Raw genomic sequence first — 21488 nt, forward strand, 5'->3', positions numbered from 1 at the left:
AATACATTGTGAAAGTAGCATTACCAAATGATAAGCAAATAACTGCAAAAAAACCCTGAATACAGATCTGTTAGCAATGTGTCTTGTGGGGTCAATCTATATGACTGGTACAATACAAACAGAATGACTGATTTTTATTACAAGGGGTCATCAACTCCAATCTTCCATTTGTAACCTTTGAATTGCATCACCCAAGCAAACCACTAAGTGACAAATAGTGCAGTCACTCCAGACAAGGATGTGGAGAGATGCTGACCATAACATCAGTCACTTGATTATGATACTAAGGGGCAAACAGGCTTTTGCTTCAAGTAGCTATTTGTTTTGTGCCAGACCTTTGACAAGATAAAATCTGAACACAGTGTGTCAGAGCTCTAAGACAGATTGTAATGCCTCACAAAACTTTGAGTTTTCTGTTACAAAATAAAAAGAATCAGTGTACTAAGATTTTGAATTAATTCCCTGGGTAATGACGTTGTGTGGTTAAAAACACTATAAAAATAGAAAGGGATTTTGTACTGAGCAATATGCAAATAATTTGTCACTGTTTAACCACAGCCAGATATAAATAGTTTAATCACATCTTCTTGATTCTGAAAGACAGATCAGTGAGATATTCCAAACATCGGAACTCAGCAGAAACCTTTCCACACTTTGGTAGACAGGAAATAATTTCCAGATTTTTGACTCGAGAGAAATACTATCTTCACTGTTCTAAAGCTGAATTTAATTGGGATTGGTGTTCAGAATACAGATTTGGGATGGGAAAGATGAAATTGTTTTTGTAAAATTGCTGGCTTAAGACAGCTACATTTTCTGAAATTTTGGATAGAAACAAAACAATGAGACATGAATGGCTTGAAAGCAGATTTACTATCTGCAAGACCTGTTCAACACAGATCAGAGGTTTTAGTTCCATTGGAACAAATCAGCAGAGAATTAATACTGTCACTGTAATAAAAGCTGATTGGAATTATTTTAAAATCTCAGTTAATATCTACTCAGTCAATCAGGGGCAAACAGTGGTTAAACATTGGTTGGAGTCTATTGCAAATGAAAAAACAACTGGAATGTAGCAGTGACTAATATCAGATCAACATATACTTAAATAAAAATGATGATTTATTGCAAAGGCATGAGAAATGTGTTCTCTCCCAACCGACAGCTCTCGTCTTCACTGCATCCGGCTTCCAGCTCTATAATTAAAGATAGCTTGCTGTGATGCATGGTTTATAGTTACAGTGTTTTCAAAGCCATTTTAGGTCTACAAGTCAAATAACCCTTCAACACGGTCATGAGGTTGAAAGGTCCATTTGACACCAGCCAAGTGTACTCCTTGGGTCCAATATTGCTTAAGAAACAAAAGTGTTTTACTGAATTAGATCACTAGGTAGTCAGTGAGAAATCATGGAGGAGTTGGTGGTGGGGGCCGGGGCGGAGTGGTGAGGTATCAGTGATTTGCTGGAAGGCTGGGTAGTGACAAGGTCATCACTGTTAATTATTGTCACTCAGACTGTAGCCCATTGGTGTGAGTAAACTTTTCAACCCCACCCTTAGCACAAACTCCCAGTGCAGTATTAATGGATCAACCTGCTGAACTCCTCCAGAACATCCAGGGTGACCAACGGTCCAGTATTTTAAAGGATTGTCCCTTATTTTGACTGTCTTTCTGGCATCTCTTTTCCTGAATTTCTCTGACAGCCTGTGGGAGGTTGACATTGAGAATTCCAATTTATGTGAACAGAATTGCAAGTCTGCGAGTTGTCCACTAGAAAAGTAACTGGTAATGCTGTGATTCCACAGGATACTGCAAGACCACCCATTAACTGCTCTTTGGTTACAAGTATAAACAACCTTTTTTTTCCATAAGCGGTGATCCAACACTAAAACAAACTAGAAACCCTCTTTTCCCACATGTAATCCAACCCATGCACCTCAATGTAAACTTGATAATACTTCCTAAACAGAGGTAAAGTGCCCATGTAAACTGGCAGTGGAGTACCAGTATACCAGGTATATCAATATTTCCCCAGCATACTTATATAACCTGACATACCAACATACCCAGTTCTATTAATATACTACAGACTCTTGCTGCAGTTGTACCATGCTTGGGTGAGGCCCTAGATTATTGTATGCATGCACTTTTGCTCTCATTATCTGAGGAAGGATGGTCTGGCCATGGAGCAAATACAACAAAGGTTTACCAGACTGATTCCTGGGATGGCAAGATTGATGTTCTGGATAAATTAGGACTATACTCAATGGAGTTTAGAGTAAAAGGTGAGGTAAAGTCACCATAGATCCAGAGGACAATAGGGTTCCTCTCCTGTTTGAGACTTAGGAGACTTTCATGGCGACCTCAGCTCATACGGGAATTGAACCCATGATGTTGGCTTCACTCTGTGTCTCAAAGGGTTCAGCCAACTGAGATGAGGAGAACTTTCTTCACCTAGACAGTGGTGATTGGTGAATTCTCTGTCATATAAAGAGGTTGCAGCCAAACTATTGAATGTTTTCAAGAATGAATTAGACTAAAGGTTCAAAGGGTTTGGGGAAAAAGCAAGAACAGGGTCCTGGGTTGAATGGTCTGCCGTGATCATACTGAATGACAGAACAGCACAAATGGGCTGAATGACCTACTCTTTGTCCTATTTCCTGTGTTTCGACAGCAGTCTGCATGCTATGAAATATCAATTTAACGTGTCATGTTAATTTAAAAATAAGCAACATTAGGATGTTTAGGATCAAGAAGTAATTTAGTCTCTTAGGTCAATTCTGCCATCCACTGAGATCTTGATTTACCTGTGGCCTAGTGATATATTCACCTTTATGTCCCGAATCCATTCATGCTTTTGCTTATGAAAATCTCTTTTTCTCAGAATTAGCAATTGACCCAACATCATCTGTCATTGGTGGACAGTACTAAGCTTCTGCCAGCCTTGCCTTGAAGTGTCTCCAAACTGTTCTTGAAACACTTGTCTTTAGCATTTATGCTATTATCCACAGTTCTGGCATGAATAGCATCTGCCTACCTACCCCAGCAGTTCCTTTGATCAAATTAACTCTTGGCTCTCCAGAGCATACAACACTAATTTGTGTAAGCTCTCCTTATAAGTTAACTCCTGAAATCCAGAAAGGATTCTGTTAAATCTATGCTGCACTCCTATCAAGACTAATATATTCTTCCCAAGGAGTGGTATCAGAAACATTTAAAACTGTGATCCAACTGTGGAAGAAACACTTTTTGCAACCTGACATCTAATGTCTTGTATTCTCATCCTGGAGACCAATGGATCTCAAACTATGATATTGGAGCTTTTCCAGAGGGTCTAGGAAATTTCAATTCGTAGGCAGGTGTACAAATGGTTTGACTGTCTCCCACAGGAAGCAGTGCTCACGGACAAACACTGGAAGCAGTGGGAAAAGTGATACCTGTTGCCTTGAAAAGTTTATTAAGATACAATTGATATGAATTACAAGCATCACATATCATTATAATTTACATTTAGAAGTATTTCTCTATTTGAAAAGAAGTCTTTCTACAAACAAAATTAAGATTCACTGTCCCAAATACAAAAACCTGCATTTCATTAGCCTTCTAGATATATGTGTGTACCTGTTAACAACATTTTAATAAGCTATGGAAATGACCTTCTAAGACTCCTTGGACCTCTACTGTTTCTTGTGTATTCCTGCACTTTCTAGCTCTGAAGTAAATGGCCTCACATTTGCTTACACTGAAATCCACTTGCCCCATTTTTGCCCATTCACCAAATCGCTTTGTAAATTTACACTTCTGTCTTCATTGCTTCAAGTGCTGCCTATTTTATGTTATCAGCAAACTTGGGTTTGTGGCTGTCTATTCTATTCTTCAAGCCACTATTAAATACAGTGAATAGTTGAGGCCCCATCAGAGATCCTGGTGGGACACCACTAGCCACATCATGTCGAGAATAATGCTCTGTCTCCTATCACTCATCCACGTTTTTTTAAACAAGGTCAATAAAGCTTAGCTTAATTCCATGAACTATACTTTATTAAAACAGTCTATTATGAAGGATTTTATCACAAAAAATAAAAATAAAATTCTTAGACATTTCCCTGTCCACTACTTTAATGAGCTTATCTACAAAATTTGATCAGATTCATCAGACAATATCTGTACTTTATAAATCTATGCTGGTGGTCTCGATTAGTTGAAGATTTTCAAAATGTTCGCCCTATATTTAATTAAAATCTTAAGTAATTTCTCAACAACAAAAGTTATGTTAACTGGTGTAGAATTCCATAGCTTTCCTGTCTCACCTTTCTGAAAAAGCAGAGCAAACTGTACAATTTTCCAAATTAAAAGCAGCAGTTCTTCAACAGAACGAACTTTGGAATAATGTAGTTATGATATCGGATACTTCCAACTTCCTTTAAAACCAGTATCAATTATCACAGCATACCAATGGATGCCTGTGTACCAATATAGCCCAGTATACCAGCATATGGTATACCACTATAACTTAGTGTAACAGTATGCCTTAGAGAACCAATTATTTTTTACGCTGGTATTTCCTGGTCTGCCAGTACATCTTGGAGTAACAGTGAAGCTGGGCGTACCCAATGTGAGAACATACCCGAGTGTGTCAATAAGAGCACACCAGTCAGTGAGCAACAGACAGACCGAAAGGCTAAAGGCTCAGCGGGATACAGAGAACTGGGCAAAATGACTTGCTTTCCTGCCGCAGCATTCACTCATTCTCAAACACTTCGCCCGTAGAACCCTCTCTCCTTACATCATACCATTCCCACTGCTCAAGAACCTCTCTTCCAGCTTAAACTTGCCCTTCCTTGCTCTCCAATTCCTATTTACAGAGGATCGATTAGAGACTAACTTCTGCTCGTGTCCTCTGCCACGCTCGCCCACAGCACTCAATTCCCTTCACACTCCATCCGCCATGCCTCCTTTTTTTCACTCACTCTAACACGTGTCTCTATGATTTCCACTTGTACCTCGTTCAATTAGTCTATGTTCCTTTTAACCCCACTGTCCCGCTCCAGATGTTAGTGCTCTAAATCATAAGGGAAAGTCACACCAGACTGGAACTTTTAAACTGTGTTTCTCTCTCTACAGATGCTGCCACACCTGCTGAGTCTCTCCAGCACTTTCTCAAACTTCAAATCTCCAATATCCGCAGTATTTTGCTTTCATTTAAATAATTTATTTGCAGTCATAAATCATCTATTTGCAGTCTACAGTTTTGCTTTCTGTCTCCTGGCTCAGCCAACCTGTTGGAAGATTTCTCAATGAAAATTTTTAAAAATATAACCCCGGCAACAAAGGCACTGGGTGCCATTAGATGTAAACGGGGAAGGTGGGGTGGGTGCTCAGAACATGAGATCCTTTGACGCACAACCACATCGCGGGGGGAGGCAGCGACTGCCAAAGTTTGCACTGAAATACTCGCCTAATACCCAATTCATACCTGGTGCCACTTTTAAAATAAAGACATCATCCTTCCTGTTCAGACTCACTCACCCTGGTGCTTGTCCACTTTGTATAAATTGTCCATCTCAAGAGGAGAACTGGAGATGCCAAAATTGCAAATTTTTTATAGCCATTCATGAAGTATCAGCTTATAATGATGACTTTAGTGCGAGCCAAAGCTGGTGAATGAGCGACAAAATGAAATTACAGGATTTGGTAACCGCGTGAGAGAATCACAGCTTCCTAAATAAAATTGGACACTGATAACTTCTCAATGAAATCAAGCTCACAGATTCTCGGGGGCATGAATTACAGAACTTGTCTCCTGTTCTACTAATACTTCATCTGCAGGGCACCGCAAAGCTTCAAACTGCTACTGGATAGAGCGACAGTCTCTACCTCAATACGAAACGAGTTTCCGAAAAAGGGAAAGTCCAACTTCAGGACAGGTGCCAGTTCGCTTCAATAGACGAACTCTTCACGAAAATAAGGTTTTACCTTGTGGCAGGCTTCCTCGGTGAATAAGGCGCCCCCGAGGACACTGAATCACTTCGATGAAAGAACGGTTGCGAGCAGCCTGGTGGCGATAGCACCGCTGGCCATTAAGCGAGAACAGCCCCGACTGTCTCCTTATTTAGTCCACCGATCCAGCGGTCTTTGCAGACCCTCCCACCGAATTGAGAGGCTACCGGACAGGCCGCTGTAAACCATCAAAGCCTTCAGTTCAACATGCACCAAATAAACAGGCACTGGAGGAAGACAGGCAGTGCAGGTTCTTCACAAATCACACTAGACAGGCAAGAAGGGAAATGCTCCCTCAACACAGTCAAGGCGCTAAAAAATACAGAGACAACCTTCAGTAGAAACCACTCAGTGTAAATTACACTTCCCCACCACAAATACCACACACTGTAAAATTTAGTATCTCCAGCACAAATATCACCCCCTTAATATAAAACCCTGTACAAATATCACTAACTTAGAGTAAAAGATGCCTTTCCCAGCACAGATTTCTTTCACTCTATAAAAACTTTTCCCCGCTTAGAGAGCTCTTACTGCAAAAAGCATCTTTACAGATACTGTTATCATTCGATCAGTGTAAAACCCAACATCATTAGCACAGATATCCCTCACCCCATGTTAAACCTGCAATTATCACTCACCCAGTATAAAGAACAGTATCCCAAGGTCAAATAACATATACGCTGTAAAAACCCGTTATTTCCGACTCAGATCGCATGCACTCAGAGTAGAACCCATCACCTCCTGTACATGTATCTCTCTCACAGCGTAAAATGAAACTTCTCCAGCACAGATATCATACTTTCTCCAACATAGTATCACTCACTGTGTAAAACCACCCTCTTTCTCCAGCATGAAATTATACACTCAAGGTAAAATCCGTTGTCTCTATAGAGTGAGAGAGTTTGGCAGCCCAGGAAGAGGCCTTTGTTCTATTTTGTGCGCACTAGACATCAAACAGCTATCTATTCTAAGCCATTTCCCAGCACTGGGCCAGTAGCTTGTATGCTATGGTATTTCAAGTGATCATCTATATAGTTCATAAATGGCTTGAGGGTTCTTGCCTTTACCCCACTTTGAGGCAGTGAGTTCCAGCTACCCACAACTCATTAGATGAAAGTATTTTTCCTTAATTCCCTGCAAACCACCTGCTCCTTACCTTAAAACTGTGCCCCTGGTCATTGATTCCCCTATCAAGGGGAAATGCTTTTTCCCTATGTCCCTCATAACTTTGTACATCTCAATCAATCAGACTCCCTCTTTACCCCAATCTCAGCCTCTCTGCTCAAAGGAAAACAACCTAACTGAATTGCTACAGCCCAGCCAACATTTGGTGAAGCTCTTCTGCACCCACTTCAGTGCAATCACATCCTTCTCAAAGTGCAGTGAGCAGAACTACACACAGTGCTCCAGTTGTGGCTTAACTAATTTTATATACAGCTACTTTCTGTACACATAACCTCCTTGCTCTTTTATTCAACATGACTAATAAAGTCAAGTATCCCATATACAACAAAACAGAAATTGCTGACAAAACCCAACAGGTTGATTTGATTTTAATTTTATTGTCACATGTATCAAAACACAGTGAAAAGCTTTGTTTACAAGCGGCATAGGCAGAGCACAGCAAGCAAGGGTTATATAGATCAAAAAGACTTAGAGGCCTACAGGTTACATTTCAGGTTACATTATTTGAGGCTACGGTCCATTCAACAGTCTGATAATGGCTGGAAAGAAGCTGTTCCTGAACCTGTTTGTGTGTGTGGCAGCATCTGTGAGAAGGAAGTAGCGTCAATAATTCAGAACAGTTTTGACGATATGTCAAAAACAGAAATTGGCAGTATCTGTGAGAAGGAAGTAGAGTCAATAATTCAGAACAGTTTTGATGATAAGTCAAAACAGAAATTGCTGGAAAAGCTCAGCAGATCTGGCAGCATCTGCGGAGTGAAGTCAGAGTTAACATTTTGGGTCCAGTGACCCTTCCTCAGAACTGGATCTTCTGCAGTTCTTTCAGTTTTTATTTGTTGAAAAGTCACTAGACATGAAACATTGATTCTGCTTTCTTCCCCCAGATGCTGGTAGACCTGATGAGTTTCACCAGCATTTTCTGTTTTTGTTTCAGATCTCCAGCCTCTGTAGTTGTCTGTTTTATTCAAGTTTCCCATATGCCACTTTAACCACATTGTCTTCCACTGCGAAGCCTCTTCTAAGGATGCCTAACCTGAAGAAGTTACCCTCCTCCCTCCGGAAAAAGCCTCTCTGCTCCTGTGATGCTGCTTGGCCTGCTGTGTTCATCCAGCCCTGCACCTTGTTGTCTACCTGTCCTGCTGCCTTTAAGGTTCTATGGACATGCTCACCAAGGTCATTCTGATCATCTGTACTTCACAGGGTGCTACCATTCAATGTGTACTTTCTTGTCCTGTCAGTCCACCTTAAATACGTTACCTCACAATTTTCAGGATTAAATTTGATTTGCTACTATTCAGTCCATCTAACCAACATTGTCCTGTTGTTTAAGGCTTTCATCCTCATTACTTACCATGTCACCAATTTTCACGTCATCTGCAAACTCAATGATCAAATCTCCTACATTGAAGTCCAGATCATTAATGTACACAACAAACAGAAAAGGACCCAGCACTGAACTCTGTGGTGTGTCTCTGGGCACTGTCTTCCAATCACAAAAATTACCAACATCACCCTCTACTTCCTGCCACGAAGCTAATTTTGGATCCAGTTTGCCAAATTGCCCTAGATCCCATGGCTGTTAACTTCTTAACCAGTCTGCCATGTAAGACCTTATTCAATGCTTGACTGAGATCCATGTAGACTACATCAACTCCACACCCTCATCCACACACCTAGTTAAATACTCAAAAAATTCCATCAGATTTGTAATGCATGATCTTTGCCTGACCAACCCAGACTGACTATCCTTGAGTCATTCTTTCCTCCCCAAGTGGAGACTAATTCTGTCCCTCAGAATGTTTTCTGATAGTTTCCCTACCACTGTTGATAAACTCACTGGTCTGTAGTTTCCTGGTTTATCCCTACCAACCTTCTTGAATAATGATACCACAATAGTTCTCCTATAGTTCCATGACCAGAAAGGATTTGAAAATTAATGTCAAGGCCCTTGCAATTTTCATCCCTGCCTCCTACACCAGCCTAGGATACGTCACATCTAGGCCTGGAGATTTATCCATGTTCAAGCCATGTTCTCACTGCTAATTTATTCAAGTATATCACAGTCATGCTCCCAGATTTCTACACCTACATTGTCCTGCTTGTTCTGCTCTGTTGCAAATACACATGCAAAGCCTCATCTATGTCTTCTGGCTCCACACACACCTTGCCACTTCTGTCCCTAATGGGCCTTACTCTTTCCTTGGTTGTTCTCTTGACCCTAATATCCTCATCAAGCACCTTTGGACTTTTCTTAATGTTACCTGCCATGTTTTTTTTCTTATCCCCTCTTTGCTGTCTTATTTTAAATGCTGCACTTTCTATATTCCTCTAGGTCATTTGCTATTTTGAGCCTTTGGTATCTACCATAAGCTTCCTTTCTTTTCCTTATCCAATCCTGCTCATTCCTTGATATATTGGTTGAACTTGTTGGTACCACTCTTCACCTTTATGGAAACATACTGGCTCTGGACTCTCACTATTACCCATTTGAATTATCTCCCCCTGCTCTGATGTGGATTTTCCTGCAAGTAGCTGCTCCCAGACCACTTTGGCCAGATCCTGTTTTATCTTATCAAAATATGCCAATTCAGAACCTTTATCTTGAGCCCATCTTTTTCCTTACCCACAATTCCTTTTAATCTTACTGAATTACAGTCACTCACCAAAATGCCACAATAACCAATTGCCCAGGTTTGTTCTTTAAAGTTCAGTCCAGCATGCTCCCCTCTGTTCTAGGAGTTTCAACATGTTATTTTACAAAACTCTCCCGGACATACTCAAGAATACTGCCTCCTCTAAGCCTTTCATACTTAGTCTATCTCATTTAATATTGAAGAAGTTGAAATCCCCTCTTATTATCACACCATTATCTTTACACTTCTCTGAGGTTTGCTTATTACATTTGTCTTTCAACTCTCCATGACTGTTTGGGGGTCTATAGTACCCCCTCTCTCTCACCCTTCCCATATTCCCAGCCCCCACACCACAAACTGATGCCATCTTCATGCTTTTAGTTTCTACCTATATGGCCTCATATCAGAAATCTTCTAACATGTCACCACATCTTCCCTCCTTGACCAATATTGCAACACCTCCTCTGTTACACCCCTGTATCTTGTCTAAAGATTCTACACCCCAGCAAAATGAGCTGCTAGTCCTGCCCTCCCTCAACCATGATAGCAATGATGCCCATGCATTAATCACATCTCCCTGTTATAGGAAGGATGTTGTGAAACTTGAAAGGGTCCAGAAAAGACTTAGAAGGATGTTGCCAGGGTTGGAGGGTTTGAGCTATAGGGAGAGACTGAAAAGGCTACGGCTATTTTCCCTGGAACTTTGGAGGCTGAGGGATGACTTTATAGAGGTTTATAAAGTCATGAGGGACATGGATAAGGTGAATAGCTAAGGTCTTTTACCTGGGGTGAGGGAGTCCAAAACTCAAGGGCATAGGTTTAAGGTGATAAGGGAAAGATTTAAAAGGGACTGAAGGGGCAACATTTTCACGCAGAGGGTGCTGCATTCGTGGAATAAGCTGCCAGAGGAAGTGGTAGAGGCTGGTAAAATTACAACATTTAAAAGGCATCCAGACGGGCATATGAATAGGAAGGGTTTAGAAGGATATGGGCCAAATGCTGGCAAATAGGACTAGATTAATTTAGGATATTTGTCAGCATGGACAAGTTGCACTGACGGGTCTGTTTCCATGCTGTACAGCTCTATGACTATGACTCTATAACACCCTCAACTCATCTGCTCTACTCGAAAGACTTCTTGCATTAGAATATATGCCATCCAACCTTAACATGCTCCCTAAGCCTTAAATTGACTATATTTTCACTTCTTTCCAGATTGACTTGGTGGTTCTTCTGTACTTGTCCATGCACCACCCACTATGGTACCTCCACTCTGTATACCATTTCCCTGCCAACTTAGTTTAAATTTCAACCAAGTGGCCGAACAAACTCTCCTGAAAGGATGTTCAGTCGTTGCAATACATATTTGTCTCATTCAGTGTAAATCACACCACATCCTGCAAAGATATCACTCGCTCAGTATAAAACCTGAGTTCACAAATCACTTATTCAGTGCAAATCCCTCCTTACTCAGCACAGACATCACTCAATGTAAAGCACTTTTACCTACATTTAAATCACTTTCTCAATGTCAAACTGATCTTCTCCAGCATGGATATCCCTCACCAAGTGTAAAACTCACCTTCTCCAGTATCAACATCACTCTCTTGGCATTTAACTTTGTCTATATAAAGTCCCCTCATGTTTTCTTCAGTTTCTCACCTTAAGCATTTCATCCTGTATCATGTGAGATATTGACACTGTGTCAGTATCTTGGCATTCCTTCCTGTAGAGCTGTAATTTGAGTATGTCTTTGTTGAAACTTTAAACAACTTCTTAAGCCCACCTTAGAGTAACATACTTAACCACAATGCTGATATATAAGAGACATCCCAGTTAATGATGTAGTCACAGTGAATAAACTCAATTTTCACCCTGTTTTTCCTTTTCTGAGACAGTGTGTTTGAAGTTTTCTCCCAGCCTAAGATTTCCACAGTTTGCAGTCTTTGATATCATACTCCCATGAATTAGTTTTTTTGCCATATATCTTAGAGTTGATTTCAATCTTTCTTTGTATCTATTGTTCTGGCCTCTAATACTTCACTAGCTGGTACTCAGTTTCAATTAATTATTTTGTGAATTTGAAGTCATCTAATGATAAATACATGTGAAGACCACAAAACTGTCCTTTAATATCTATAGTTTCAATACAGCTAGCATTGTTTGTTGACACAAAAACACATTGGACTAAATTCTGCTGAAATCATAATGTTTTCCAAGAAATACACACTGTTACTAATGTGTAAATCAATCATTGATTTATAGCAAGGAAAAGGCAACCTGTGTCACGGTTTGTACAATTATCAGGTTACATAGTGTGCAAGGACAGCTAACCTGTCTTTAAAATGGATACCAAGTCTTAAAGGTGGCTCCCAAGCCAGCAGACTATCCTTGTGAATTAAGCTGGTATTGGGACAAGATTGTACTTATCCCAGGAGGAAATATAAGACACCTCTTTGAAAGTCAAGGAACATTTTCAAGGGTAAACCAAACTCCCCGACGACGGTAGCCCTGCAACAAGAACCATTCGAACTAATGGCTGAGATATTTAAAACTTAATTACCTTGACTAAAAGGCATTTAATATGGAAAAACCACAAAGCAGTTTTGGGATAACAACCATCTTTATTTTGAACTGTGTAAGATTCTGTGAGACACAATTTTGACAGAACTCTGAGAGTATCATCAGAGACAGAGGGTTCTCAACAGGGAAAGAGCAAAAGGCAAACCAGCTAAGGACCTTTATGCTGAACCAGACTACCAAGGCCACAAGTTACAGCAAGGTAAAATAAAGGAGCCTTCATTCTCTTTTGGAATCTGTTCTGCATTCAGCTAATGTTCTAGGGACCTGAGTTTGAATGCTGCAAAGGTAGATGATGGAATTTGGATTGAAAACTAAAATCTGGAATTAAGAATCTAATGATGACCGTGAAACCAGTGTTTACTGTTGGAAAAAACATCTGGCTCACTAATGTCCTTCAGAGAAGGAAATCTGCCTTCTCACCTGGTCTGAACTACATATGATTCCAGACCCACAGCCATGTGGTTGACTCGCAATTACCCTGTGAAATAGCCTAGCGAGCTATTAAGATGTATTAGTCACTGCAAAGTCTCACAGAAATGAAACCGAATGGACCACTTAGCATCAACCTAGGCACCGGAAAAGACAATGGTGGAAACAGCCTTCTTAACCCTTTGGTCTGAGAAAAAAGATGGGAGAGCTGTCTCACAGACTAATTAAACAACAGCCTGACATAGTCATACTAACGGAATCATACCACATATAAAATGTCGCAAGCTCCATCACCATCCCTAGATGTGTCCTTTCCCATAGGCAGGACAGACACAGTAGAGATGGTGGCACAGTTGGAAGGGGTTGCCCTGGGAGTCGTCAACATTGGGTCTGGACCCCATAAAGTCTCATGGCTTCAGACTAAACATAGGCAGGGAAGCTTCCAGGTGGTTACTTCGTGCCATCCTTCTTCAGCTGATGTTGAACAACACTTGGAGGAAGCATTGAGAGCGGAAGGGATCGAATTATACTTTGGGTAGGGGATTTCAATGCCTCCCACCAAGAGTGGCTCGGCAGTAGCACCACAAGTTGAGCTAATCAGATCCTAAAGGACATAGCTGCTTTTCTGAGTCCATAGCAGGGGGTTACGGGATGAAGAAGAAGGAAAATATACTTGACTTTATCTTTACCAATCTGATGGCTGCAAATGCCATAACAGTATCAGTAAGACTGACCACTGCAAAGACCTGGTGGAGACAAAGTCCTGCATTCACATTGAGAGTATCCTCCATTGTGCTGTGTGGCACTATCACCATGCTAAATGGGACAGATTCAGACAGATGTAGCAACTCAAGACTAAGCATCTATGTGGTGTTGTGGGCCATCAATAGCAGCAGAATTGTACTCCAGCACCAGGGACCCGGGTTCGATTCCAGCCTCGGGCGACTGTCTGTGTGGAGTTTGCACATTCTCTCCATGTCTGCGTGGGTTTCCTCCAGGTGCTCCGGTTTCCTCCCACAGTCCAAAGATGTGCAGATTAAGTGGATTGGCCATGCTAAATTGCCCATAGTGTTCAGGGATGTGAAGATTAGGTGGGTTATAGGGGGATGGGTCTGGGTGGGATGCTCTGAGGTTCGGTGTGGACTTGTTGGGCCGAAGGGCCTGTTTCCACACTGTAGTGATTCTATGAGCACAATCTGCAACCTCATAGCCCAGCATACATAGATCAGTTGAAGGCAATGGGATAGCAGGATATAGATCAATTGGAGGCATGGGCAGAAAAATGGCACATAGAGTTTAATCCGACAAATGTAAAGTGATGCATTTTGGAAGGTCAAGTGCAGGTAGAAATTATACAGTGAATGGCAGAACCCTTAGGAGTATTGACATGCAGAGGGGTCTGGATGTGCAGGTCCACAGATCACATAAGGTGGCAGCACAGGTAGATGGGTAGTGAAAAAGGCTTATGGCATGCTTGCCTTCATTGTAAGGGGCATTCAATATAAGGATAGACAAGTAATGCTGTAGCCTGATAGAACTTTAGTTGGCCACAGTTGGAACATTGCGTACAGTTCTGGATACCACACAACCAGAAGGATTTGGATGCTTTGGAGAAGACACAGAAAAGGTTTAGCAGGATGTTTCCTGGTATGGGAGATTTTAGCTATGAAGAAAGGTGTGCTAGACTGGGTTTGTTTTTACAGGAATGCAGGATGTTGAGGGGCAACCTGATAAAAGTTTATAAGATTGTGAATGGCATGGATAGAGTGGAAAATATGAGGCTTTTTCCCCAGAGTGGAAGAGTCAATTACTAGGGGACACAGGTTCAAGGTGTGAACCTTGGGGGAGAGGCAGAGGGAGAGTTTAAAAGAAATGTGCGATGCAAGTTTTTCACACAAAGGGTGGTGAGTGCCTGAGACACATTGCCATAGGTGGTGGTGGAAGAAGACACTATAGCTGAATCAAGAAGCAGTTGGATGAATACATGAATAGGAAGAGAATAGAGGGATATGGATCCTGCAAGTGAAGACAGTTTTAGTATGGAACGGCAAAATGTGTCAGCGCAGGCTTGGCGGGCTGAAGTGCCTGTTCCTGTGCTGTATTGTTCTTTGTTCTTGTTCTTATATGCCCATTCAACCATCAGCATCAAGCTGGGGATCAATTCTAGTTAAATGGAGAGTGCAGGTAGGGTGTCAGAATCAGCACCAGGCATACCTAAAAATGAGGTGTCAACTTGGTGAAGCCATCAAAGGAATACTTGAATGCCAAATAGCACAAGCAACAAATGATAGACAGAGCTAAATGTTCCACAAACAATGGATCAGTACTCAGCTCTGCAATCTTGCCACATTCAATAGTAAATGGTGGTGGACAATCAAACAATTCACTGGAGGAGGCAGCTCCATAAATATCTCCATCCTCAATGCTAAAAGAGATCAAGACATCCATGCAAAAGAGATAAGGCTAAAGCATTCGCAGCAACCTTCAGCTAAAAGTGCCAAGTGGATGATCCATCTTAGCCTCCTCCAGTGGTCTCCAGCATTACAAATACCAATCATCAGCAAATTTGATTCTCTCCACATGATATCAAGGAACAGCTGGAGGCATTGGATTCTCAAAGACTATGGACCCTCTCAACATTCCTGCAATTATACTGAAGACTTGTTCTTTAAAATTTACCACTCCCCTAGTACAGTTACAACACTAGCATCTACTCAACTATGCAGAAAATTGCCCAGATTTACCCTGTACACAAAAAGCAGGGCAAATCCAACCCAGCCAACCAATGCCCCATCAGAGTACTCTCAATCATCAAAGTGATGGAAGATGTCATCAATAGTGCAATCAAGCAGCACCTGCTCAGCAATAACCTGCTGACTGGTGTCCGGTTTGGGTTCCGCCAGGGTCAATCAGCTCCTGACCTCATTATAGCCTTGGTTCAAATATGGACAAAAGAGCTGAATTCCAGAAGTGAGGGGAAAGAGACAACCCTTGGCCAAGTGTGGCATCAAGAAGCCTGAGCAAAACTGGAATCAATAGGAATCAGGGGCAAATTCTCCGCTGGTTGGAGTCAAACACGGCACATAGAAAGATGGTTGTGGTTGTTGGAGGTCAGTTATTGCAGGTCCAGGACATGTTTGCAGGAGTTCCTCAGGATAGTGTCCCAGGCCCAACCATCTTTAGCTGCTTCATCAATAATCTTCCTTCCATCATAAGGTCAGAAGTGGGGATGTTCACTAATGATTGCACAATGTTCAGCATCATTTGCGACTTCTTAGATACTGAAGCAGTCCAAGTTCAAATGAACAAGATCTGGACAACATTCTGGCTTGAGCTGACAGGAGGCAAGTAACGTGCGTGCCACAAAATGCCGAGCAATGACCATCTCCAATAAGAGACAAAATTTAACTATTAACTGTGTTTCTTTATTTTTCTATGCTTTAGTAAGAAGAACTGAAGTGCTTAACTTAACTTGCTTTCTTTATTTTTCTGCTTTGTACTAAAATTCTGCACCTAGGTGCACTTGTACTTAAGATGGCACCGTAAATGGCAGCTTGTAAACTTTTCACTGTACTATGCGAGTGAGTACATGTGACAACAAAGGCTAATCCTAATTCGAAAATTCTAATTCTAATTCTAACCATTGCCCCTTGACATTCAATGGTATTACCATCACTGAATCCCCGACTATGAACATCCTTGGTATTACCAATGACCAGAAACTCAACTGGATTTGCCATAATAAATACAATTGCTAAGTCAGAGGCTAGGAATACTGCATCAAATTACTCACCTCTTGACTCCCATAGCCTGTCCATCATCTACAAGGCACATGTCAGAAGTGTGATGGCATACTCTTTTCTTGCCTGGATGGGTACAGCTCCAACAATACTCAAGAACCTTGACACCATCCAGAACAAAGCAGCCCACTTGATTGGCATCACATCCACAAACATTCACTCCCTCCACCACTGATGATTAGTAGCAGCAGGGTGTACCGTCTACAAGACACACTGCTGGAATTCACCAAAGATCCTCAGGATCAGAACAGAGATAGAGGGCTTGGGGACATGGTGCAATGAAAACAATCTGTCTCTTAGCGTTGACAAAACTATAAAACTGATCATTAACTTCAGAAAGAAAGGAGGAGGACATGCCCCCATCTACATCAATGGAACTGAGGCGGAGAGAGTGAAGAGCATCAAGTTCGTTGGAGTGGCGACAACTGACGGCCTGTCTTGGACTTCCCACGTAAATGTGATAGTTAAGAAGGCACAACATTGCTTCTTCTTCCTCAGGGGGCTCAGGAAATTTGGCATGTCCATAAGTTCCCTCACCAACTTCTACAGATGTACCATTGAAAGCATACTGTCCAGGTGCATAATGGCCTGCAATGGTAGCTGCTCTGCCCAGGACCTTAAGAAAGTATGGAAGCTGGTGTGCACTGCCCAGACCATCACAGAAGCCAACCTTCTATCCATGGGCTCTTTCTACATGGCTTGCTGTTGCGGAAAGGCAGCCAACATCATCAAAGACTCATTGCATCCTGGTAATGACCTCTTACAATCTCTTCCGTCAGGCAGAAGATACAGAAGCCTGAACACACGCACAAGCAGGTTCAGGAACAGCTTCTTTCTGGCCATTGTCAGACTGTTGAATGGACTCTAGCCTCAAATATTGTAACTTGCAACGTAACCTGCATGCCTCTAAATCTTTTTTTGATCTGTACATCCTTTGCTTGCTGTGATCTGCCTGTACTACTCGTAAATAAAGCTTTTCACTGTATTTCGGTACATGTGACAATAAAAAAAATCAATCAGGCAGCACCTTCCAAAACCATGACCACTTCCATCAGAAGGACAAGAACAGCAGATACATAGGAACACCACCACTTGTAAGTTCCTCTCCAAGCCAATCACCATCCTGACTCAGAAATATATACAGTTTGCCTCATTGTCGCTGGGTCAAAATCCTGGAATTCTCTCCTTAAACGCATTGTGGATCAACCTATGCATGTGGACTGCAACAGTTCAGGAAGGCAGCTTACCACCACCTTCTCAAGGGCAACTAGGAACATGCAATAAATTGCTGGCTAATCAGCAACACTCACATCCCCTGAGTGAATAAAAAAGTCTTTCTACCTGTGTTTTAGCTTATACCCATATTGCTTTTTTATTTGGTTACTACAGCAATTATTGTGTCATAATCTAACCTTTGATCTTTTTAAAGAGAAAAATATCACTGGTGGTTATTTTTAATTTTTTGTACACTATAGCAATCCTGCAATTCTTTTTTTACGGCACTAAATTGATTGCAGCGGCTATAAAAGTAGTTCAGAGATTAGCAATCCTACAGCAACTAACTCCCCTCCTGTCTCCCCACAGCCTATCCACCATCTACGAGCCACAAATCAAGTGTCTGATGAAATTATTTTCACTTGCCTGAATGGCAAGCTCCAACAACACTCAAGAAGCTTGACACAGTCCAAGGCAAAACAGCCCATTTGATTGGCACCCCAGCTACAAACATTCACTCCATCCACCAATGATGCTCAGTAGCAGCAGTGTGTACCATCTACAAGATGCATGCAAAAATGCACTAAGCCTCTTTCAAGTACCTTCCAAACCCATGACCACGGGAAGGATAGGGGCAACAGATGCATGGGAACACCACAACTTCAAGATCCCTTCCAAGCCACTTACCATCCTTACTTCGAAATATATTGAACATAAAGAATAAAGAAAATTACAGCACAGAAACAGGCCCTTCAGCCCTCACCGACATGTTGCCCGTCACAACTAAAACCCCCTACCCTTCCAGGGACAATATCCCTCTACCCCATCCTATTCATGTATTTGTCAAGACACCCTTTAGAAGTCACTATCGTATCTGCTTCCACTGCCTCTCCTGGCAGTGAGTTCCAGGCACCCACCCCACTCTATGTATAAACCTTGCCTCGTACATCACCTTTAAACCTTACCCCTCGCATCTTAAACCTATGCCCCCTAGTAACTGATTCTGCCACCCTGGGAAAAAGCTTCTGACTGTCCAGTCTGTCCATGCCCTTCATAATCTTGTAGACTTCTATCAGGTTGCCCTTCAACCTCCGTCATTCCAGTGAGAACAACCCAAGTTTCTCCAACCTTTCCTCATAGCTAATGCCTCCATACCAGGCAAGATTCTGGTAAATCTTTTCTGTACCTTATCCAAAGCCACCACATCCTTCTGGTAGTGTGGCGACCAGAATTGAACACAATATTCCAAATGCGGTCTAACTAAGGTTCTATGAAGCTGCAACATTACCTGTCAATTTTTAAATTCAGTGCCCCAGCCAATGAAGGTAAGCATGCCATATGCCTTGTTGACTACCTTCTCCACCTGCGTTGCCACCTTCAGTGACCTGTGTACCTGTACAACCAGATCCCTCTGCCTATCAGTACTCTTAAAGGTTCTGCCATTTACTGTACATTTTCCATCTGGATTAGACCTTCTGAATTGCATCACCTCACATTTTTCTGGATTAAACTCCATCTACCATCTCTCTGCCCAAGTCACCAACCAATCTATCTCCTGCTGTATGCTCGGATGGTCCTCATCGCTATCTGCAATTTTACCAACCTTTGATCATCTGCAAATTTACTATTCAAACCAGTTACATTTCCTTCCAAATCATTTATATATATATTACAAATAGCAAAGGTCCCAACACTAATCCCTGAGGAATGCCACTAGTCACAGCCCTCCATTCAGAAACACACCCTTCCACTGCTACTTTCTCTCTTCTATGACCGAGCCAGTTTTTTAATAAATCTTGCAAGCTCACCTCTGACCCTGTGCAACTTTACCTTCTGTAAGAGTGTGCCATGAGGCTACCCTACCGTCCTACTCTCATCAATCATCTTTGTCACGTCCTCAAAAAACTCAATCAAGTTAGTGAGGCACGACCTCCCCTTCACAAAACCATGTTGCCTCTCCAAATAGGAGTAAATCCTGTCTCGAAGAATCCTCTCTAATAATTTCTCTGCCACTGACGTAAGGCTCACCATCTGTGCTACCCTTCTTAAACAAAGGAACTACATTGGCTATTCTCCAATCCTCTGGGACCTCCCCTGTAGCCAGTGAGGATACAAAGATTTCTATCAAGGCCCCAGCAATTTCCTCCCTTGCCTCTTTCAGTTTTCTGAGGTATATCCCATCAGGCCCTGGGGACTCGTCTACCTTAATGTTTTTCAAGACCCCCACTACCTCTTCCCTTTTGATCCCAACATATGTCCATCCGATCAGTGTCGTTGGATTAAAATCTTGGAATTTCCTACCTAAAAGCATTGAGATTCTACGTACAATACAGACTGTAGCAGTTCAAAAAGGCAGCTTACCATCACCTTCTCAAGGGCAAATGGTGATAAAGGGATCAATACATGTTGGCCTAGCTAGTGACACCCACATTCCATGAGTGAATAAAAGATAAAATTATACAATGAGAAAAACTGAAGGAAGCCAAAAAAAATCCAACTTTACAGTTCATGAACCACACTGCAGACACACTTGGTATAGTGGTGATAGCTGCAGAACATGATTTCTCACAAGGGCAAGGACAATTTGCACCACTCCACCATTCTTATCACATGAGTAATACCACAATCTCTACCTCCAGCTTGTTGTCATGAACTTGTTGCACTTGCTGATTAATGACCCATCACATTTGCCACAGGAAGTCAACACTTTTAATGAACAGTTCATCTAATGTTGTATTGTTAAGGGTGTCTAACCAACTTCTCTTGCCTGGAAAAAAAGCAATTATCACTTGTGGATGCTCATTTCTTCATGAAATAAATGCACAGAGGCCAGTATAACGTCAACAAGCCACCTTTTATATACATGTGGAGAGTCCTAAACCAGATCTGGTTCCCTCACAGCCAGCTCTCAAAGTGAACAGGATGTCTAACATCCTGTTCTTATCTGTCAGCCAGTGCTCCCTGATTGGACCAGATTGACAGCCTGAATTAGGGAACTCATATTCTATGAAGTACACCTGGCCGACCTCATTATAATCACTACACTTCTGGTTATGGATTATCACTTTTCCTTATCAGTGCACTCAGAAGAGCCATGTTGGACTCAAAATGTTAACTCTCTTTCTCTCTCAAAACATGCTGCCAGACCTGTTGAGTTTCTCCAGCATTCTGTGTTTTTAAAATTTATATCGCCAATATCTGCAGTACTTATTTTTTAGATCACTGTTCCTTTCTGCATTCTCTCCAAATGCAGTCATACTTTCTCTTTCTGTACGTTTGAACTTTGACTTCATCGACTCTAATTCACCCACTCCAGTTTACTCTCGTTCACACTCCTCTCACTATTTATAAATCAAACTTTATATCACATTAATTCTGAAGATTGTTCCATTTTATGCAAGTTCTCAGATGTCTCATTGCATTCGTAGATTCTCATTAACAAGTCTCACTTGAAGCAACTTTGAGTACAAATATATAAAACTAAACGAAAGACAAGGTAGACAGAAAGATTGTTCCTAATGACTGGAGAGTCCTGAATCAGTGGTTGCAGTCGAAGGATATGGGGTAGATCATTTAGGGCTGAGATGAGGAGAATTTTCTTCACCCAGAAAATGGTGAACTTGTGGAATCCTTTGTCACACA

The 21488-nt window shown here is 41.7% G+C and overlaps 1 protein-coding gene across 1 annotated transcript in view; it reads right to left on the reverse strand.

Moving 5' to 3' along the window:
- LOC109936192 (collagen alpha-1(XIX) chain-like) overlaps nucleotides 1-20220 on the reverse strand; it is a 334226-nt gene extending 314006 nt beyond the window's left edge. Inside the window, exons 1-2 of the mRNA XM_048597074.1 lie at nucleotides 20208-20220; nucleotides 5975-6176 (exon numbers count right to left, since the gene is read on the reverse strand). The gene's annotated coding sequence lies outside the window, so the exon portion shown is untranslated. The remainder of the gene's footprint in view (nucleotides 1-5974; nucleotides 6177-20207) is intronic.
- Nucleotides 20221-21488: the final 1268 nt, after the last annotated feature.

This window comes from Rhincodon typus, chromosome 5 (assembly GCF_021869965.1).
Source record: "Rhincodon typus isolate 14 chromosome 5, sRhiTyp1.1, whole genome shotgun sequence".
Classification (NCBI taxonomy): domain Eukaryota; kingdom Metazoa; phylum Chordata; class Chondrichthyes; order Orectolobiformes; family Rhincodontidae; genus Rhincodon; species Rhincodon typus.